General features: G+C 41.9%; 1 protein-coding gene across 1 annotated transcript in view; it reads right to left on the reverse strand.

Moving 5' to 3' along the window:
- Positions 1–7,287, reverse strand: part of S100PBP (S100P binding protein) — a 105,361-nt gene extending 98,074 nt beyond the window's left edge. The window contains exon 1 of the mRNA XM_073615346.1: positions 7,172–7,287. The gene's annotated coding sequence lies outside the window, so the exon portion shown is untranslated. The remainder of the gene's footprint in view (positions 1–7,171) is intronic.
- Between the last annotated feature and the right edge of the window lie 468 nt (positions 7,288–7,755).

Raw genomic sequence — 7,755 nt, forward strand, 5'->3', positions numbered from 1 at the left:
TATCTTAAAATGTAATGCAACTGTACTGTTCCCCTTATTTTGTAAAGTGCTGCACAAACAAACAGTTGGCACATCATATTTCCTGTATGGTAATAATACTGCATCCAGCTGCGTAGCAATGCAGCACCAAACCCAGGCTGCTCACTTGCAAACTCGTCTACTCAGATATTTCTGGACTTCCCTTTTAGTGCCTATGGTAGCTGTCAGTATAATGAATGCATTTTTACCGATACAATAAACTCTTATGATGGTTGTAAGCTACTAAAGTCAGCACAAATACCTACACTGAACAAAAAAAATATCCTATACTGTGGACTCCATGCAGGGTTTCTTTTGGTTCTTAGACACGCAACTACACTTTTGCTAAAAAAAAAAAAAAAAAAAAAAAAATATTATATATATAATAAAAACTGCTGCAAGAGCCATTTTAAGATTTAACATTAAAATCTGATTTGGCTTAAAACATGGCCCAGGTCGCAATGCTGCTTAGGCCCCATGCACTGGAGTCGTTTAGCAGCAATGCGCCCGTTTAGGGCCCTCGTCTATTCAGGGACTAGGTTCTGGAAAGCAGCAGACCTGGGAGGAATGCACTGCAGCTGTATGGCTCTGTATGTAAGGGGCCTTGAGTGTAGGAAATTTAGACAATAAGCTCTTTGAGAACAGGGACTGATGTAAATCTACAGTGCTGTATAAATTGTCAATGTTCTATAAATGCCTATAATAAACTAAGTTAATGTAAATAATTGTATTTAAAGCCTAAACAAGCTACAGCCATGTGTTTGTTTTAACCACTTTAAAGTAGAGGACAATTTTAAAACAGCCTAATGCTTGGCATACACTATACGAAAAATTGGCCAAACCCATTTTTGAAAAACGAACATTCGGCCGTGAGCGCAAACGAACGTGCCATCATGTAATGACCGATATATTGTTCAGTGGACATAAATTAATGCTTTTTTTTTTTTTTTTTTTTTTTAACATATACCTAGTGCAGGCAGTTCAGACAGGAAACACATTAACCTTTCAATTTATCATTCGTTTAGCAGAAAATTTCCAAACTTGTCCTTTGTTTTTTTTCGGTTCAAAAAAATCCCAACGATTATCGATTTTGTGCCCATTAACTGGCCGAAAAACGAACGAACTGTCTAAATGACCTTATTTCGGCTGATTTTTCGTATAGTGTATGGCCAGCATAAGGACAGCAAGTGGTTAATGACAGTGTCCATGGCAACTCCAAAGAGACCTGGTCTGTCAAAGTGCATACGCAGCAATCACTGAAAGTGCTCCATAGCCCAACATTTTAACCAAAGAGTCCTTCGGATGTTTACTGACAGAAGACTCATTAAAAAAAAAACAACAAAAAAACAAAAACAAAAACACAAGACAAGAGATATCCACTAATTCATCTATATAATAGTTCAGAGCTGCCGCCATGCACTCTATGCATTCTACAATTATGGGATCGGCGTTGAGGGAAGCTGGGTCTGGGATCTGGCATTTTGTACTGCAAGTAGGGATAACTTACCTTAGACAACAAGGTAAAACCTTGACACTTACCAAATAGCTACTGAAAGCAGGCAAGATTCAATTGGCTGGAGGAGACGAGGTCAATTGTAGGCGACAGCAAGGACTAACTGTTGTGGAACCGCACTATTCCTGTGCACAGTGGCAGGAAAGGGGTACCTCACACTGAGTGGCAGAAACAGGAGCATGGAATGTGCACACGCATGACACTCAATTCAATGATGCAGTCCCTCAGTGGCTTCAGGGCCAGTTCACACCATAGAAATGCAGTCCGGATACGCTCCAGATGCTTTTCTGCATGCATGTTTTTGATGCGTTCCAGTGCATTTCCCCCCCCCCCTCTTTTTTTTTTTTTTCCCTTAAGGCCAGTTCACACCAGACGCAGTTTCGTTCACTTCCGCGCGCTTTTTTTTCTGCACTAAAAATGCATGCAATGCAAATACATCCAGTGCAGAAACTGACCGGAAACTGACTGCATGGTGTGAACTAGAGCCATTGGAAAACATTGAAAACACTGTGCATGCATCTTGTGAAGAAAAAAAATGCACGGAACTGCGTCTGGTGTGAACTGGCACTTAACCTTAAGAACATGGGTGTTCCAGTGCATTTTTGGTGCGTTTCCGTGAGTTTTTGATGCTTTTTACAGTGTTCCAGTACAGTCCAGTGCAGGAAAAATGCAGCATGTTCTACTTTTTTTTACTGGAACGCACTGGAACTGCAAGCACTGGTGTGAACTATGCCATTGAAAACCATATAACCTACTTTCTATGCGTTTTTGATGCAGAAAAAAAAAAAAAAAAAAACGCACTGGACTGCATGTGGTGTGAACTTGCCCTAAAACTTTCCATGGAAAATGGAAGGACAACTGCCCAATGGTTCTAATAAATGAAGATCCTGGTGCTGGCCCACACAACCTACTCACAAAGTAAAATGTAACGGGAATCTTGAAAAGTTGGAGTACAACCTCTCAATGTGCAAAGCAACAGGTTTGGAGCTTGGAATGATCTCAGAAGCAATGCAAATGGATAATCAAATGCAGGCTAAATGTACTTGAGAGCAAGCAGTGCAGCTGAGTTTCTGTTCCCTCAGACAATCCCTTCCCTATCCCCTGAGCATCGCTACTGGCTGGATATAGTAGTACCAACTCTATCCTACGGACAAGGGTACTTGCCAATCTCTAGGTGACCGCACACATTTGTCTTCCACTCTGATGCACCAAGACTTCCCTTATTCTTCTCTGTATTTAAAGGGGCTGTAAAGCCCTTTTTTTTTTTTTTTTTTTTTGTTAATAAAAATAACATGCCTATACTTACCTGCTCGGTGCAACTGTTTTGCACAGAGCAGCCCCAATCCAGAGCAGCCAATGGTGCCCACTGCTATCAATCTGTCCAATGAGGAGAGAGACAGCAGCTGGAGCCATTGCGCTCATGCACATCGCTGAATCAGATCAGGCTCAAGTAAGAAAAAGGCGGGGTCTGCAGCACAAAACGTTTTTCACCTTAATGCACAGAATGCATAAGGTGAAAAACCTTGAGGCTTTACAACCACTTTAAAGTGTTACTAAAACCACAACAATAAAACATGCTTGTTATACTCACTGTATAACCTAAGGGGTTAATCCTCCGCATTGTGTAAAAAGGCTGGTTGATCCTGTCTTCTCTGCTCCTCCCCTTCTTCCACAGTCCTCAATCCATCTCCTGATAAGACAGAGCCTTTGGAGTCACTCTGCACATGCTCAATTTGGTGTGCATTTTTTTCCTCGACGAGTGCATATGATCAGCACAAGACCAATCAGCACCGCCCAGACAAAGTCAGGGGTCATGCAGCCACATAAGACAATCAGTGGAGAATGAAAACTCCTCCTACAAGCTTTAACTAGACACCAATAGAAGTCACAAGACTGCTCTAACTGCTGATGAGAAAAGGTATTTAGCAGTTTATAATTTATTCAAATATTTGCATTTCCATGTTCTGGGTACTGTGGGAGACCAGATATAGTAAATGCATGGTCCTGGGTTTAGTAACACTTTAAGTTGAACCCAGACTCCCCATAAAATCCCCAGCCATCACTCATATTAGGAAGAATTCCTGCATGAGGCAAGTTGTTCCAGACTTCCATTCATTTAACCATATAAGAGGTCCAGTGACCTTTTCACAGAACTTCAAACATTTTACATATTTTAGCTAGGTACCTGATGTTTGCCTGGTGTTTTGCTCCAATTAATAGTTTCAAAATATGAAGTGTCTGCAGCATTGGAGGGTGAGAACCCTCCAGCACCACAAACAACTGTCTTCTTAAATGTAGGGTGAGTCAAATATTAAAATAAGGCCCAGCGCTGTCCCATGACCACAAAAAAAAATTTAGTTTTACAGGTAACAATGTTTCCAGGAATCTTCCAGGACAGCTACCTTGAGAGACGATTGGCTCTGCCTTCTACACAATACCAAAAGCAATTAAAAGGCCCTCTCATTCCCTCAGTTATCCAAAAAGAATCACAATGTGCATGAGAGGGGAACCTTGAAAAATCCCAAAAATCACACTCCAAAACATAATTAACCCTGAGTGGGAATATAGATTCTAACCCGATAGACCAACTGTGGTTTTCTCAAGTAATCATCCAGCACAGCTACCTGAGAGGATAAACAAGGAATAATCATACTTTAGGGAGGGACAACAGTCTGTGGGACTTTTCTACCAAAAGCCAAATCCTGGCTGGATAGAAGTTCCACACGGTAGTACTTCACAAAAGGAATGTTTTGTGGACCATACCACCTCTTTGGAAATCTGTTCTCAAGAGGCTCCTGCTCTTTATGCCTATGATTTTGTCACTGAGCTTGTGGAATGTGTTTTGTAGAGGCTGACCCAGGCTCTCATTAGGTAAAAAGAACAGCTTTACAAATCCACTACTAAAATTATAAATGCCTCAAAGGCACCTTTTAACATCCAAAAAGCTGAATAAAGTCTCTTACTGACTCTTGGGGGGGGGGGGGGGGTGGAAGTTGGGAGGACAGTGTACTGTGACCTACAGAAATACCTTGGAACGATACATTGGGTCTGGCTTAATAATCACTCTAAGATGGTCAGATAAGGATCCTCACTAGAAAACATCCAACATGTGTGGCAGTCGTGTGTGTATGGCAGACGAGCATGCTTTAAAACCAGCAGCCAACTGACTCCCAATCAGCCCTTTCAGCCAATGGCTGAGAGAGATGATCAGAGTGTTCTGGCAGGGAGGGCGGCGTCCCCCTGTTAGAACACAACAGCTCAGCGGGGGAGATTGCTGTACTACTGTGGGATCGTTAGTACAGCGGCTCTGACCAGAGCGGTCAGGTTTTTTTTTTCGTTCAACCTACGAAGGCGACAGCCTTCCCTTGTAATTTGACACATAAATGGGCTTACACAGATCTATTCCCATTGTTCAAAAAAATGGAAAGTTTTCCCCCACACCAATGAGCTGGCATCATTTGGTCACCTAAGGAGGTTCACTAGAAATGAACAAGACTCCCCATTTCCCATTACTTTAGTCAAAAGACCTCTCTTCTTGGTGGTCTGACACATGTTGGAACCTGTCTGAGCTGTGAGGAGACTAGCATTACAGAAATTCCAAAAGGCCAGGGCAGCAATAAAGGGGGCACCACTCCAACTGTCAAGTGTAACAGAAAGCATCTAGCAAGAGCGAGCACCCCCCCCCCCCCCCCCCCCCCCATAAACATTGTCTTACATAAAATCATCATCTGCCGCCAGAAATTATACGAGGCACCATCTTGGTACGCTTCTGGGTCTCCCAGTGCCTCACAATCCAGCAGAAGTGTACTAGACCCAATACCAAAGCCTACAAAAGCCACTAAACTCTACTAGATATCCACCCGCCAGAGAACTAACCCAGCAAGAGGGGCTGCCAGAGTTGCCCCCCACCATCACATTGGGCAAAGTCCAGTCTGAGAAGCGAGAACTGTCAAGTAGAACTGTAGGCAAAACATTTTTTCCCTCATTTTGAATAGAGTAAGGGAGGGTTATAACCCCTGCCGGTTTATTTTTTGACATCTGTACTCCACTAGGGAGATTTACCTTTACTTCCGGTCCCATATCCAAAACCAAAAGTGAGAGGAAATCCCTGCAAATTATGAGAATCCCCTGGGGATCCCCAGGTCATCAGAACTAGTGTCCTCATTGGAAGATTTCCCCTCTATTACTTTTCACTTTCAATGCTAATGTTAAACAGGACAAATGGGATGAAACTCCCTAATGGGGGCACAGAAAGCAATACAAACTGTCAGATGTTTTTAATCCTTGTCTACTCTATCCAAAACTAAATAAAGTTTAGCCTTTAGTTGTACTTTCAGTTAAAAGGTAACAGAACATCAGACCTGACCAACCTCAGAGGGGGGCCAATGACCACTATCACCCATCCAAGGAATGGAAATAAAGAACTTTACGATGTGTATGTGTAGAGGGTTGGTTGGAAATGCAATGAAACTGAGGGTGAGGGAGATGCCATTTAAATGCTTTTGGTAGTTTGTTTCCTGTAGAGGGTGAAGCGAATCAGTTAGCTGTCCTGGAAGATCACTTGGAAAAGATCACATTCCTAATTAGAGTAATTTCAGCGATCTGAGTGTCTCAGAGCATCACTGGCGCCCGCACCTCTGGCCTAACGCGGTACTGCACACCCCAAAGGTTTAAATCCTGCTCGTCTTGTGAGACAACGCTTGCAAAGCGAGTCAGAATTATTATTATATTTTTTAAACAGTTCATATTGCGAAACTCGTAAAACTGCGTTACTTGCAATCCGAGGTTCCACTGTAATAATAAATGCACATTTTATTGCTGTGCATTTACTTTTTTTTTTTTTTTTTGAGCCTGGAAAGCATTGCACCAGTGATCAGCAGATCGCTGGTGCCATGCAGGACTACTGCAGGCTGTTAGTGTAAGCTGTCTGCCCGTACCAGGGAGTTTTTCACTGACAGGAAGAATCAATTAGCTACTAGAGTGCTCAATAGTGCTGTAGTAGTTCACTGAGAACTACAAGCTGATGGCCGCAAAGGATGTATGTACTTGTATTTAATTCATTCACAGAACTCTGTGAATGAATAACATGGCTGTGTGGGTGGAGCTTTCTCCCCATACTGCTGTCACACCAGGTGTTTCGATCCCCAAGAGGTTGCAGTTGTGGCAACATGTTACATGTTCCACCCTTAAAAACTAGTGGAACTCACACGTAATTACATGAGCGTCACTCAGTCCTGGAAGAATGCCCATCCCCTATCCTAAAGTACTAGGAACCTGGGAGATGTGCAAATGACAGGCTGGGCTGCAGGGCTCACAGGAAATGAGCAGAATGAGATGACTGTCATCTCTGGTACTGGACTGCTGGTGCTGGACCAAGGAGAAAGTCAGACAGCAATGGAGCATGAAGAAGGTAAATACAACTTTAAAAAAAAAAATTAGAACTGGATTTCCACTTTAAAAAGCAAAACAACAGCTAACCAGTAATAAAATTCACATTCTGAAAATAATTTCATGGTACCAATAGTCCATTTTGCAAAAGAAGATAATATGCCTGCAAAACCTGGGACTGTCCCTTTATAGTTCCCGTAGTGTTTTTTTTTTTTTTTTTTTTTTTTTTTTTTTTAATACATTATTACATACCTTTCTATCTTGCGGTCTTCTAGCTAGCACAGTCATCAATGCTGGACCAGAGACAGCAATGGAGCCGGTACACAGAACTTGAAAAACTGGGGAACTAAAAATAAAAAAATAAAAATAAAAAAGAACTGGAGTTTCACACAAAAAAAAAAAAAAAAAAAAAAAAAAAAAAAATCAGCTTCTAGACCAGTTACAACTTAAGCCGGCCATAGATGGTTCGAACCATGTATAGGCAGGCTGAATGTACATCGATCAACTTGGGTACAACCAACATATTGGATTTTACATGTGATTATTGCAAGTGGCTGTTATAGCAGCTACCAATAATCACTGTGTTCTTCCAGCGGAGACGGCTTCCCCCGCTGAGAGAAGACAATAGCTCTGCAGGAGGGATTCCCCTGTCAACACTGTGTTGTTGGGGGAATTGAGCAAATTTCTTTCCTGCAACCATGAGAATTTCGCTCCGTCTATGGCTGGCCTTAGAGACATTATCAATAACTAGTAATAATAAAATTCAAATTCTGAAAACATAATTTTGTTGTACCAATAGTCGGTACCAAAAAAAAAGGGGATAATATAGCTTCAAA

This window comes from Aquarana catesbeiana, linkage group LG02, assembly GCF_042186555.1.
Source record: "Aquarana catesbeiana isolate 2022-GZ linkage group LG02, ASM4218655v1, whole genome shotgun sequence".
Taxonomy (NCBI): Eukaryota; Metazoa; Chordata; class Amphibia; order Anura; family Ranidae; genus Aquarana; species Aquarana catesbeiana.